The sequence below is a fragment of the Schistocerca serialis genome, chromosome 2, assembly GCF_023864345.2.
Source record: "Schistocerca serialis cubense isolate TAMUIC-IGC-003099 chromosome 2, iqSchSeri2.2, whole genome shotgun sequence".
In the NCBI taxonomy this organism is placed as follows: domain Eukaryota; kingdom Metazoa; phylum Arthropoda; class Insecta; order Orthoptera; family Acrididae; genus Schistocerca; species Schistocerca serialis.
Genome location: NC_064639.1, coordinates 993,146,401 through 993,162,379, shown reverse-complemented (window position 1 = coordinate 993,162,379; position 15,979 = coordinate 993,146,401).

Sequence of the window (15,979 nt, the reverse complement as noted above, 5' to 3'; positions counted from 1 at the left end):
ATTTATGGATTAAAGTTAAGTATTCCACAGCTACGTCCTTTTTTGCTAGTCTCATTCCCTTGACCTGTTCCAGACCTCACGCCAGCCTGCGTGAGCTAAAACGCGTGCCTTTCGGCTTCCTCTCATAGTGGGTTGGCTCTCTTGCCAAACCACAACAGTTAGGGAGCTCCGTATTCCGAGATGCACAGTGTCAAGAGTGCGCCGAGAATACCAAATGTAAGGCATTTCCTCTCACGACGGACAACACCATGGCCGACGACATTAACTTAACGACCCTGAGCAGCGGCGTTTGCTTAGAGGTGTGAGTGCTAACTGACAAGGAGACACTGCGTGAAATAACTGCAGAAATCACTGTGGGACGTACGACGGACGTATCCGTTAGGACAGTGCGGTAAAATGTGGCGCTAATGGGGTGTGGCAGCAGACGACCGACGCGAGTGCTTTAGCTAACAGCATGACATCTCCTGCATTACCTCTTCTGGGCTCGTGACCATATCGGTTGGACCCTAGGCGAATGGAAAACCCTGGCCTTGGCAGATGATTCCCCATTTCAGATGGTAAGAGCTGATGGTAAATATCCAGTGAGCACTCATTTCGCGAAGCCATGGACCAAAGCTGTCAATAAGGCTTTGTGAGAGCTCGTGGTGGTTCCGTAATGGTGTGGACTTAGTTTACATGGAATGGACTGTGTCCTCTGGTCCAACTGAACTGATCATGGACTGGAAATGCCTTATGTTCGACTATTTGAAGATCATTTGCCACCATTCTTGTACTTCATCCTCTTCGAACGACGGCGTCATATCACCGGGCCGCAAATGTTTGCCATTGGTTTGAAGAACATTCTGGACAACTTGAGCGAATCATTTAGCCACTAAGATTGAACGACACGAATCCCATCGAACATTTGTACTTGACATCCTGCAGTGGCAACACTTTTGCTTTAATGGAGGGCTATAGAAGCAGCGTGGTTCAATATTTCTGCACGGGACTTCCAACGATCTGTTAAGTTCACGCCACATCGAGCTGCTGCACAAAGCTGTGAAGAAGGTGTCTGACACAGTATTAGGAGGTATCCCATGACTTTTGTCACAATTTATAAAAATATTGCCGGTATATAGAGGGTGATTATAACTGAACGTAACTTTCAGACTGTTGTAGAAATACCACCACTGGTCAGTATGCCGTCAAATTGCAACGGAATATTATCGGAAAAGGAGGAAAACGTAGGGCAGGAGAAAAATATATAGTTACAAAAAGTAGCAACAGATGGCCCTGTAAGCAATCTAACTTAATAGTGGTCGACTACAAATGAAAAATGAATCATACAACAATGCCTAAGCTGTACGCTGGACGTACTCAGCGTACGTGGGTGTACAGGTGTGATACTGTTAGTTACGTAAGACCATCCACCAAGGCAACGTCATATCACATCGGATGGAAAAAAATCGGATTTTAATTGTCCTGAGGCAAAAAACTGCATCATTACTCACATCGCTTATTAATTGTCCTGAGGCCAAAACTCGCATGAAAAGCATCACTCTCATCGGTTTTTAACTGACCTGAGGCCAAAAACCGCATAAAAAGCATCAATCAAAATCAAATAAGATTATTAAAATCCGTGTGACTGGCGCAAAACATGTTCAGTCTGCTGTCCACCGTTTTCAACAGGTGGAAATCGAGAAACAGCATGTTCCACAGTTCATCGAAGTGTTTCCGGGGTCACTTTGAGAACGTGTTTCGCAGTGCGTACCTTCAATGCAGCTCAGTTTTCAGTCGGAACACTGAACCAGCATCTTTCAGATAGCCCCACAGCTAAAGTCACACCAGGTGATCGGGACGGCCAGGTTATATGGAAATGGTGCCTGATAATTCTATCTTTTCCGAAACGGAGCTTCAGCAGCTGCTTAACTGGATTTGCGAGGTGCGGAGGTGCGACATCTTGCATAAAAAATGGTCGCATCCACCCTTCCACGCTGTTTTAGATCTGGAATGACGTGGTGGCGCAGAAGACTCTCATATCGCTTATCAGTGACGGTGCAGGTAACAGGATCGGAAGCACCTGTTCCTGCGAAAAAAATATGGCCCTATGATAAATAATGCCATGAACCCGCACCACACAGTGACCTTTTCAGGTTGAAGTGGTACTGTCCATATTGAACAATTCCGTTTATTGACATATCCTGTCAGATGGAAGTGGGCTACTTCTGTCCAGGAAATCTTCTACGGCTAATCATTATCCACATCCATGCGAGCAAGAAGTTCTAAAGCAAAGATCCCTCTTGCTGGCAGGTCAACAGAAAGCAACTCGTTCACATGGGTAATTGTGAATGCATAAGAAAAAAGGATGTTTCGTAGGTTTCTACGCACTTGCTCACGGGTATGTCCAATGATCGGGCAATTCTCCGAGCTCTACACGTTTGCACACTTCCACTCGTCTCCTCCTGCACTGCTGTGACCGCTGCTAGCACTGACGTCGAATCAATCCTTTTCCTCCCTCTACTAGGTTGCACTCTAAAGATCCCGTCTTTTCGAATTTCCGAATCATTTTCTTCAGACCCACGGCAGTCATCGGGCCAACGCATTTTTTCAAACCCTTCAGCGTCCGAAACTTCCGCATAGCGACGTGTGCACCGTCATCGTTCTTGTAATACAGCTTTACAAGTAGAATGGGATCCTTCACTGAGACAGTCACGGCTAACGTCGCGGACGGGAAAGGAGGAAAAGCTGGGTCGCCGGCGTGTTTATACCAACTTCAATGGGTCGTGAGCATGACAGGTATGTTCATTTACGTATACTGACACATACAGTGCCATCTATTAATAAATTTTCACACTATTTTTCTTCTTCTGCCATACGTTTTCCCCTTTCTCTGATAATATTCCGTTGCAATTTGACTCCATTCTGACCATTGGTGTTATTTCTACAGCGTTTTGAAAGTGTAATTGTAATCACCCTGTAAATCAGCAAAAGCTTTGCATCACCGCTTTATTTCGAAATTCGTCACACAGGAAGGGAACAGTGGCTCCGACGCATGCGAATGTATTCATTTGTACTGTGACCATATCACCAAATAAAAACTAAACCAATCGACATTTATTTAGCATCAAAATCGTCTAATTTCCATGGAGGATTCTTCACAGTAGTCCTGAGCAACGTCGTTACGTGATGGAACGTTCTCTTTAGCGGATGCAGGCTTCAGTACATCGTGGAATACCATCGATCAGGTCACCAAATCAGCCCTCGTAAAAACAGCCCCACTTTTCAATAACGGTGTCGCCTAAATGGCTCAGAGTACGTGACAGTTGTTAACATCCAGATACAGCTCGTTTTAGTTGATTGCACCCATGTTGAATTCGAGCCATGTCCAATGGATAGGCAAAGCACTCCTCTCTGGTCATCCCAGCACGTTCATAGAACGTGTTTGTAAGAGCAGCACGATGAGCATAGGAGTTATCATCCATCGATACGAAATTGTCACCAAAATGTTGCCGATACGGTACCGCTTTAGGCTGCAGAATTTCACCCCTTTACTGTACGGCTGTGAGATCTCCCTTAACAACCACGAGAGGGGTATGAGGACCCTGGTAAAGCCAACTAAGAACATCACTCCACCACCACCTCGTTGCACAAATGGGCCCAGTCTTGGCGGCAATGGGTATTACCGTATTGTCTCCGAACACAGTTACCTGCGATTGTCATGGTACAAACAAAGCCGAATTTCATCAACAAACAACAGCCGACGATATTCGTAGGAGGTCAATTCTGAATAGTTTCTTAATCATTTGTGACAGAGTTTGTGGTGTTGTGATGTATGACGTAGTGATCACCACGATCGTCGGGAATTGATACTCGCATTACGCTATCGTATCCTAACCCTTTGAGGCTATTATTGACGTCGTGTTGCCTCTTCGATCGCCAAATTCAATTCAGGATCACCCACAGTTCCTTTGACTCAAAAGTTTTAAACACCAATCGTCTGTGCGCCTGTTGAAAGTGGACGATCAGTACAGTTTAAGTCCTCAACACTACTTGTCAATTCCAACCGATGCTATAATCACAACACATCGTTTTGACTCCTGACTATATTTTGAATCCTGTGTACCTTGCTGGCAACCCTACCTGTGTCTAAGTTGATTATACAGACCCTATCATTGGGCTCGATTGTCCTCCCTGGCGTAACGGATGCTCACTCTGGTACTTCACAGACACGGCTGTTGCGTCCACACTGGTAGTTTACTTTCAAGTGAAATGCTGCAATCCATCCAATTGCTGCGCTCTACCCGTAGGTACCGATGTTTAGAAACAGCGTCAGTGGTGACATTCCGATCCTTACTGGAGCAGTCTAAATACTAACACACCTGTATTACAAGTGGGAGCCCTTCAGCAGTTTTGTTGACGTGTTTCTCCGACGGGTACACAGAATACTTTTTGGCTAAAAGCTACGATCTTGTCACGGTTTGGGAGGATGATTATGTGGGGCTTTTAGATGAGCGAGTCGAGGTTCGAATAATATAATACGCCCTAGCTCTTGGACTCCACTATACATCTGTTGCTCTATTTGATACCTGCCAAACACGTTTCCTTAGGACGTTGTAATGTATTCCTCCCTTCGCAAGCAGTGGCCAATGCAAGGAATACTGTTTCATGAATACAGTTCTAAATATACTCATATGTGTAGGACAAGAATCTTAGTCTGAGTGCTTTTCTTCACAGTTTTATGTAATCCAGCTGGATTTCTGAGCATTTATTGGGCACGATTTTGTCAGTGATTTGTGGAGATGAAATACTGAGAACAATGGATGAAGCCAACAGGCAGACTCTATTTTTCTAGATTTCCGGAAAGCGTTTGACACGGTGCCCCATTGCAGATCGTACGAAGATAGGAGCATATGGAAGAAGTTCACAGATATGTGTTTCGAACACTTCTTAAATAATAGAACCTATTATGTTGTCCTCGACTACGAGTGTTCATCGGAGACAGGTCTATCGTCAGGAGCGCCTCAGGGAAGTGTGAAAGGATCGATGTTTTTCTCTACATACATAAACAGTTTGGCTGATAGGGTGGGCTGCAGTCTGCGGTTGTTTGCTGATGATGCCGATGGGAGTAATACGTCGAAGCTGTAAATGTAGGAAGATACCGGACCGACAAAATTCACAGCAAGGTGTGGTGGATGGCAGGTACCCAAAAGTAAGGAAAACTGTAAGTTAATGCGGAAAAGTAGGAACATCAAACCTTTAATGTTCGTACGTAGGATTACTAGTGTTCTGCTTGACACTGTCAAGTCTTTAAATATCTGGGCCTAGCGTTTCAAAGCTATATGAGGTGAGGTAGACCGAGCATGTAGTAGCGTGGCAGGGAAGGCGAATCGTCGACTTAGGTTAATTGGAAGAATTTTAGTACTATTGGTTCACCCCTAAAGGAGACTGCATATAGGGCGCTGGTGCCACCTATTTTTTAGTACTGCTTGAGTGTTTGTAATCCATATCAGGACATATTGAGGAAAGACGTAGAAGCAGTTCAAAGGCTGGCTGCTAGATTTGTTACCGATATTTTCGAACACACGCACGTGCTACGGAGTTGCTACGAGAATTGAAATTGGAATCCCTGGAGGGAAGGCGACCATCTATTGAACCAATTTAGAGAGCCAGCAGATGAAGCGGCCTGGCGAACGATTCTACTACCGCCAAAATACATTGTGCATAAGTACCAGCTCTATTTGCGAGTGGAAGAGATACCCTCCGTTGCGCACCTTACGGTGGTTTGTGGAGTGTCTGTGTACATGAAGATCCGTCTGGGAGCAAGCGACGTAGCTGCAATTAACGCGTGATCAGCGAGACACGCCATAAAACGACGTGCTCAGCGAGATACGCCATAAAACGAGTGCATCGAATTTCGACTAACAATTTTTTAAGCGCAGATATTGCTTATTTTCATTGCTAATGTATTATATCGGGTAGGAGTTGTTACAGAACGTGAAATGAACAGTGCACCTGAGTGCACATGAGCACTGCTGTTCACTAAAGACACACAAAATACGTTCTGAAAAGGGCTTTGTTTACCGCCTCCAAGGAGTATCACTACGAATGGTCTCATATACTCTCTCTGGCCAAAGAGAGTGTGCTCTAGGCAAGCAGGCAGTCGGCCGGGGTAGGACAGTCTCGCTCGCTCTGTAGTTGCTTTATATGGAGGACGTTGCACTGGTGCAAGCTATGCATGTCACATTCCGATAAGGGTAGATGTGGAAGTGACATTTACATGCTAGCGTGATTGCCAGCTGTCAATGAAAGTGGATAAATAGCCCCCTCGTATCTACAGAGTTGAGTTTTTTAGTCTGCAGTGCTCAAGAGTTATTTCTATTACTACACTGAAGCTCCAAAGAAACTGGTATAGGAATGCGTATTCATATACTGAGAGAAGCAAACAGGCAGATTAGGCGCTGCGGTCGGCAACACCTATACGAGGGGCGTTTGAAAAGTCCGTGCAAAGTCCGAGAGATGGCACATCGGCGCATATCGAGGTCATGTTTAGTTAGTAGCATCTTTGAAAACGACGCTCACCACGTTTCACTCATATTGGTTTATTTCTTTGTGTTTGGCATTCATGTGAATCAAGGAAGTCTAATGATTGTCAAGAAATGGACGAAAAAGAATTTCGTGTGGTGATTAAACATTACCTTATGAAAAGGAAAACGCTTCAGGAGACTAAATAGAAGCTCCATAAACATTACGGTGACTCTGCACCTTCGATTAGAACAGTTTATAAGTGGTTTTAAAATTTTAGGAGTGGCCATATTGGCATAAGTGATGCAGAACGTTCTGGACGCCCTGCGGAAGTTACGACTCCAGAAATGATTGATAAAATCCATGATCTACATCTACATCTATATTTATACTCCGCAAGCCACCCAACGGTGTGTGGCGGAGGGCACTTTACGTGCCACTGTCATTACCTCCCTTTTCTGTTCCAGTCGCGTATGGTTCTCGGGAAGAACGACTGTCTGAAAGCCTCCGTGCGCGCTCGAATCTCTCTAATTTTACATTCGTAATCTCCTCGGGAGGTATAAGTAGGGGGAAGAAATATATTCAATACCTCATCCAGAAACGCAACCTCTCGAAACCTGGCGAGCAAGCTACACCGCGATGCAGAGCGCCTCTCTTGCAGAGTCTGCCACTTGAGTTTGTTAAACACCTCCGTAACGCTATTACGGTTACCAAATAACCCTGTGACGAAACGCGCCGCTCTTCTTTGGATCTTCTCTATCTCCTCCGGCAACCCGATTTGGTACGGATCCCACACTGATGAGCAATACTCAAGTATAGGTCGAACGAGTGTTTTGTAAGCCACCTCCTTTGTTGATGGACTACATTTTCTAAGGACTCTCCCAATGAATCTCAACCTGGTACCCGCCTTACCAAAATTAATTTTATATTATCATTCCACTTCAAATCGTTCCGCACGCATACTCCCAGTGTTTGTTCCGCTATCATATAACCATACATTAAACGATCCTTCTTTCTATGTATTCGCAATACATTACATTTGTCTATGTTAAGGGTCAGTTGCCACTCCCTGCACCAAGTGCCTATCCGCTGCAGATCTTCCTGCATTTCGCTACAATTTTCTAATGCTGCAACTTCTCTGTATACTACAGCATCACCTATCTACTAGGTCATCTATATATATTGTGAAAAGCAATGGTCCCATAACACTCCCCTGTGGCACGCCAGAGGTTACTTTAACGTCTGTAGACGTCTCTCCATTGAGAACGACATGCTGTGTTCTGTTTGCTAAAAACTCTACGATCCAGCCACACAGCTGGTCTGATATTCCGTAGGCTCTCACTTTGTTTATCAGGCGACAGTGCGGAACTGTATCGAACGCCTTCCGGAAAGTCAAGGAAAATAGCATCTACCTGGTACCCTGTATCTAATATTTTCTGGGTCTCATGAACGAATAAAGCTTGTTGGGTCTCACACGAGCGCTAATTCCGGAATCCATGTTGATTCCTACAGAGTAGATTCTGGGTTTCCAAAAACGACATGATACTCCAGCAAAAAACATGTTCTAAAATTCTACAACAGATCGACGTCAGAGATATAGGTCTATAGTTTTGCGCATCTGCTCGACGACCCTTCTTGAAGACTGGGGCTATCTGTGCTATTTCCCAATCATTTGGAATCTTCCGTTCCTCTACAGACTTGCGGTACACGGCTGTTAGAAGGGGGGCAAGTTCTTTCGCGTACTCTGTGTAGAATCGAATTGGTATCCGGTCAGGTCCAGTGGACTTTGTTGAGTGATTCCAGTTGCTTTTCTATTCCTGGACACTTATTTCGATGTCAGCCATTTTTTCGTTTGTTCGAGGATTTAGAGAAGGAAGTGCATTGCAGTCTTCCTCTGTGAAACAGCTTTGGAGAAAGGTGTTTAGTATTTCAGCTTTACGCGTGTCATCCTCTGTTTCAATGCCATCATCATCCCGGAGTGTCTGGATATGCTGTTTCGAGCCACTTACTGATTTCACGTAAGATCAGAACTTCCTAGGATTTTCTGTCAAGTCGGTACGTCGAATTTTACTTTCGAATTCACTGAACGCTTCACGCATAGTCGTCCTTAGGCTAACTTTGACATGGTGATGGATGACAGAAGAGTTAAGGTGCGCGAGATTGCATCTCGAATCAACGGGTACATAATATTTTTCATAAACATTTGGACATAAGGAAGCTTTCCACAATACTGGTTCCGCGATTGCTCACGCTTGACCAAAAACGGAATCGTGTGAAGTGTTGCAAGGATGGTTTGCCGCTGTTCAGGAAGAATCAGCTGGATTTTAAGCGTTGTTTCGTCACTGTGGATGAAACATTGATACATTACTATACTCCTGAGACCAAACAACAATCTAAACAATGGGTTACCAAAGGATAATCTGCACCAAAAACGGCGAAGACCGTACCTACGGCCAAAAGGTTATGGCTACTGTTTTTTGGGATTCGCAAGGGATAATCCTCATCGACTATCTGGAAAAGGGTAAAACTATTACAGGTGCATATTATTCATTGTTACTGGACAGTTTGAAAACCGAGCTCTGAGGAAAACGCCGGCGACAGGACCGCAAAAATGTCCTTTTCCATCATGACAATGCACTAGCACACACCTCAGCAGTTGTGCTGGCTAAATTGATTGAAATAGGATTAAAACTAGTTTTACATCCCCCCTATTCTCCAGACTTGGCTCCCTCGGACTACTATTTGTTCCCCAATTTGAAGAAATGGCTGGCGGGACAAAGATTTCATTCAAACGAGGAGGTGTTTGCAGCAACTAATAGCTATTTTGCAGATTTGGACAATACCTATTATTCGGAAGGGATCAACAAATTGGAACAGCGTTGGACGAAGTGTAAGTGTAAAAAGGGACTATGTCGAAAAATAAAAAGGTTTACCCTAAACACGTAAGTAGTTTTTAATTTTGCACAAACTTTTCAAACGCCTCTCGTATAAGACAACAAGTGTCTGGTGCAGTTGTTAGATCGTTTATCGCTGCTGCAATGGCAGGTTATCAAATTTTAAGTGAGTTTGGTCGCAGTGTTATAGTCGGCGCACGAGCGATGGGACACAGCATCTTCGAGGTAGAGATGACACGGGGATTTTCCCGTACGACCATTTCAAGAGTGTACCGTGAATAACAGTAATTCGGTAAAACACCAAATCTGCGACATCACTGCGGCCGGAAAAAGATCCTGCAAGAACGGGACCAATGAGGATTGCAGAGAATGGTTCAAGACGACAGAAGTGCAACCCTTCCGCAAATTTCAATGCTGGGCCATCAACAAGTGTCAGCGTGTGAAACATTCAACGAAACATCATCGATATGGGCTTTCGGAGCCGAAGGCCCACTCGTGTGCCCTTGATGACAGCACGACGCAAAGCTTTACGCCTCGCCTGGGCGCGTCGACACAGACATTGGACTGATGATGACTGTAAACATGTTACCTTGTCGGACGAATCTCGTTTAAATTGTATCGAGCGTATATACGTGTACGAGTACGGAGACGACCTCATGAATCCGTGGACCCTGTGTTAGCAGGGGACTATGGTGGAGGGTCGGCAATGGTGCGGGCTTGTGAAGTTGGAGTGATAGGGGCCCCTGATACGTCTTGATGCGACTCTGACAAGTGACACGCATGTAAGCGACCTGTCTGATCACCTGCATCCATTCATGTCCATTGTGCATTTCGATGGACTTGGGCAATTCCAACAAGACAATGTGACCCCCATAGTCCAGAATTGTTACAGAGGGTCTCCATGAACACTCTTCTGAGTTTAAACACTTCTGCTGGCCACCAATCCACCCAGACACGTACATTATTGAGCATATCTGGGATGCCTTTCAACGTGCTGTTCAAAAGAGATCTCCACCTCCGAGTACTCTTACAGATTTATGGACAGCCCTGCAGGATTCATGGTGACATTTTCCTCCAGGACTACTTTAGACATTCGTAGATCCCATGCCACGTCGTGTTGTGGCGCTTATGCGTGGTCGCGGGGCCTTGCACGATATTAGGCAGGTGTACCAGTTTCTTTGCCTCTTCAGTGTATTGTAGGCTGTTTAGTGGGGTTTTCTCGGTACTGCTATGGGTCATAACATTGGTGGGGCTGGTACCGGGTCTCTATAACTAAAATGAGCTTCTGACAGAGGTTCATTGTAGCTGTAATTATCGTTTGGCAGCGAGACCTGGGAGATACACTATGTCAACAAATGTATTCGGACACCTCGCTGAAAATGACTTACTAGTTCGTGGTGCCTTCCATCGGTAATGCTGGAATACAGTACGGTGTCGGCCCACCCTTAGCTTTGATGACAGCTTCCACTATTGTAGGCATACGTTCAATCATGTGCTGGAAGGTTTCTTCACGGAGTGCTGCATTGAGGAGAGGTATCGATGGCGGTTGGAGAGGCCTGGCACAGGGTCGACGTTTCAAAACATCCCAAAGGTATTCTACATTATTCAAGTCAGGGCTCTATACAGGCCAGTCCATTACAGGGATGTAATTTTCGTGTAACCACCGCCACAGGCAGTGCATTATGAACAGGTGCTCGATCATGTTGAAAGGTACCAACGCTATCCCCAAATTGCTCTTCAACAGAGCGAAGCAAGAAGGTGCTTAAAACATCAATGTAGGAATGTGCTGTGATAGTGCCACGCAAAACAACAAGGGGCGCAACCGCCTTCCATGAAAACCACGACCATACCATAACACCAACGCCTCCGAATTTCACTATAGGTACTTCACACGCTGGCAGATGACGTTCACCAGGCATTCGCTGTACCCACACCCTACCATCGGATCGCCACGCTGTGTACCGTGATTCACTCCACACAACGTTCTCCCAATGTTCAATCGTTCAAAGTTTACGCTCCTTACACCAAGCGAGGCGTCGTTTGGCATTTACCGGTGTGATGTGTGGCTTATGAGCAGCCGCTCGACCATAAAATCCAAGATTTCTCACCACCCGCCTAACTGTCATAGTACTTGCAGTGGATTCTGATGTAGTTTGAAATGCCTATGTGATGGTGTGGATAGATGTCTGCCTATTACACATTACGACCATCTTCAACTGTCGACGGTCTCTGTCAGTGAACAGACGAGGTCGGCCTGTACACTTTTGTGCTGCGTGAGTCCCTTCACGTTTGCACTTCACTATCACACCGGAAAAAGAGCACCTAGCGATGTTTATGAGTGTGAAAATCTTGCATACAGACGTATGACACACGTGACATTCACTCACCTGACCGCGTTCGAAGTCCGTGAGTTCCGAGGAGCGCCCCATTCTGCTCTCTCACGATGTCTAATGACTACTGACGTCGCTGATATGGAGCACCTGGCAGTAAGTAGCAGCAAAATGCACCTAATATGGAAAACGTTTGTTTTTGGGGGTATCCGGATACTTCTGATCACATACTGTATTATAATGCGTTAATGGTGAACTGATACACTCTGGAAACAAAACTGGTTCGTGTTTTGGCCACCAAGCGCAAGTCTTGAGCTGTGAATGCAAGAATGGCATAATTTTGAATTTCTTATTAACCACATCTAAAACAGTTTGTTCAGTATGAGCGCTGGAGACGTCGACGATTTGGTGTACAGTGTCAATACGCACCTCGAGGCCGCAATTGGAACTAAGTTTTTTTTCCCAGCGCAAATCGTTCCACATTGATGCATTACTGTGTCTGCCAAGTTTCACTGCCTGCCGTGTGGTAATTATAGCCCACTCTAGACCTCTGTGAAAAGCCCATTTTACACACTATCAGCGATATAAATGGATGACGACAGTTAAAATTTCTGATGGACTGCAGTTCAAACTCCCCAATGTTTTCAACGACATGGCTACACGCTGCAATCGTACGTTCATTACTGTCTCATTGTAAGCACGACATACACCTCACCAGGTGGCACTACAGGCCTTGAAGAGTCGACGACTCCTGAGACGGCGTGAAGCGCAATGACTGTCGCACCAAGAACTTACAGCGGGGGCACGGCCGGACAAGTGATTTGCGTCGAAGCCACAGCAGAGCGGGCAGTTCCAAATTAGGAAGACTTCCTTCTACTAGAGTACTTCGGGCCGAATCGTCTATTTCTGCCGAGTCCACAACAGCCCGTCTTCCGTGAACACTGTAGTGGTACAAGAACTGTTTACTGTACAGCCCCTGATTCTGGAATAGTTGTTGAACTTCAGGATCTCCTGCCTAAGCCGATTTGTATTAGGTTGTGTTGTTGTTGTTGTTGCTGTTGTTGCTGTTGTTGTCTTCAGTCCAGGGACTGGTTGATGCAGCTCTCTATGCTACTCTCTCTTGTGCAAGCTTCATCATCCCCAAATAACCACTGCAAACCTACATCCATCTGAAGCTGATTAATGTATTCATCTCTTGGTCTCCTTCTACGACTTTACCGTCCACTCTTCCCTCCAATACTAAACTGGTGATTCCTTGATGCCTAAGAATGTGTCCTACGAACCTATCCCTTCTTCTGTTCAAGTTGTGCCACAAATTCCTCTTCTCCCCAATTCTGTTCTGTCCATCCTCGTTAGTTACATGATCAACCGATCTAATCTTGTGCATTTATCTGTAGCATCACATTTCCAAAGCTTCTATTCTCTTCTTGTCTAAACTAGTTATCGTCTATTTCTCACTTCCATACATGGCCAAACTCCATAGAAATATTTTCAGTTAAGGCTTCCTGACATTTAAATCTATACTTAATGTTAACAAATTTCTCTTCTTCAGAAACGCTTTTCTTGCCATGATAGTCTACATTTTATATCCTCTCTACTTCGACAATCATCAGTTATTTTGCTCCCCAAATAGTAGAACTCATCTACTACTTTAAGTGTCTCATTTCCTAATCTAATTCACTCAACATCACCTGACTTAATTCGGCTACATTTAATTACCCTCGTTCTGCTTTTGTTGATGGTCATCTTACATCCTCCTTATCCTCCTTTCAAGAAACAGTCCTTTTCGTTCAACTGCTCTTCCAGCTCCTTTGCTGTCTCTGACAGAATTACAGTGTCATCGGCAAACCTCAAAATTATTATTTCTTCTCAATGGATTTCCATTCCTACTCCAAATTTTTTCTTTTTTTTCTATTACTGCTTCCTCAATATACAGACTGAATAACATCCGGGATATGATACAATCCTGTCTCACCCCTTCAACTACTGCTTCCCTTTCGTTCCCCTCGACTCTTACAACTGCCATCTGGTTATTGTACAAATTGTAAATAGCCTTTAGCTCCCTTCATTTGACCCCTGCCACCTTCAAAATTTGAAAGGGAGTATTCTAGTCAACATTATCAAAATCTTTCTTTATTTCTACTACTGCTAGAAACGTAGGTTTGTCTTTCCTTAATCTATCTTGGTAGATAAGTCGTAGGGTCAGTATTACATCGCTTGTTCCAATATTTCACCCGAATCCAAACTGATCTTCCCCGTGGTTGACCCCTACTAGTTTTTCCATTCTTCTGTAAATAATTCCTGTGAGTATTTTTCATCTATGACTTATTAAACCGATAGTTCGATATTTTTCACACCTATCGACACTTGCTTTCTTTGCGATTGGAATTACTATATTATTTTTGAAGTCTGAGGGTATTTCGCCTGTCTCATACGTCGTCCACACCAGATGGTACAGTTTAGTCAGGGATGGCTCTCCCAAGGCTACCAGTAATTCTAATAGAATGTAACTACTCCCAGGGCATTGTTTCGACTTCGGTCTTACACTGTTCTGTCAAACTCTTCACGCAGTATTAAATCACCCATTTTACCTTCATTTACGTCCTCTCCCATCTCCACAATTTTTCCCTCTAGTACATAGCCATTGCATAGACCCTCTGTACACGCCTTCCACCTTTCTGCCTTCCCTTCTTTGCTCAGCACTGGTTTTCCATCTGAGCTCTTACTAATCATACAAGTGGTGCCGAAAGTTAGCCGAACATCAGGGGTAGCCCCAGCACGTGGTCCAGCCTCGTGGCTGGGAATTCCATGGTGATGCTGTGTCGACGAAGGAGACATGGTGGGAGTGCCATAGATGGCGGACTCTGTGAAACCTTAATGGCAGACATTTCACAGTTCGTATAGAAATTAATAGTAGCCAGATGAATGATGATTTCTCAAAAAGGAACATGTAGATTACTATTATTTGCACGACGATTCTGATGATGAAATCAGATTTTCAGTATATTTATTAGTTTAAAGTTTAGTATCTGACTGTAAATTATTCAAGTAACATCCATCAATGAATCTCCAGAATCTAAACCCTTCATCCGATTTCGTAGATCGACTTGTCTTTAGAAAGTTATTAGTGTAAACCTAAATTGCTATAAATTACAGGCATGTAACTTGAAGAGAACTTGATTTATTGGAAGTCAAATTGGCTGATTACTATCGATCGCGTCAGCCTATCGTTTCAAAAGAGGACAAGGCGGTTCTGGGCAGTGCTGCGTGAGGGATAGTCGCACAAGTCACGGGAAGTGCTGGACGCGGGCAGTACAGCGTGACGGACGCAGAGTCGCGGGAAAGACTTGGAGTAGTTTGTGCGTGGTCTCGAGAAATAGAAATATTTCGTAGTGCCGACTTGTGCTCTTGTCTGACTTCCGTGGCCTCTACAGTGAAGACGTAGTATGCGTTTGGAAGTGAATATCTCGCGAGCTATGTTGTTGTTCATAACTAATTATGTGCAGTAGTAACCTATTGTTTCCGTTATTCAACTTATATTTTATTTAATTGCTGGACCATCGCCATCAGTAAGTGTTTTGCAGAAATGTACGGCATTCTCAAAAGTACTTGTGCTATCATACTCATCATTTAAAGTCGTTAAGATAGTACCTGTAGATTTTATTTAATTGCAATCTTTCATTTATAAATTTCTACGTTACATTCGTAATTGCGGAGTGATAGGAAACTTTGACCATTCCATTCATGTGTATATTCATATCGTATACTGTAGATTCAGCAGTATTTGCCTTGTAATGCAGCAACTACGTATCCCAGCCCCTAGACAATGAAACCCGCCAAAACTCTTAATATTTCAACTTTGACTCTGAGGGTACTTAGTTGGGGGCCACCACCATATTTCATCATTATCTTAAAGCCCACACTGATTAGCCATTTTGCATTTCCTGTCGATCTCATTTTTTGACACGTTTCTATTTCTTTTTGCCAACTTCATTTACTGCATTTTTATATTTGCTCCTTTCATCAATTAAATTCAATTTCTACTAGCACTCGTCTTTTTCTCTACCTGATCCTCTGATGCCTTAACTATTTCATCTCTCAAAGCTACTCATTCTTCTTCTACTTTATTTATTTCCCCGTTCTTGTCAATCGTTCCCTAAAACTCTCTCTGAAACTCTCCACAACCTCTAGTTCTTTCGTTTTATCCAGGTCCTATCTGCTTAAATTCCCAGCTTTTCGCAGTTTCTTCAGTTT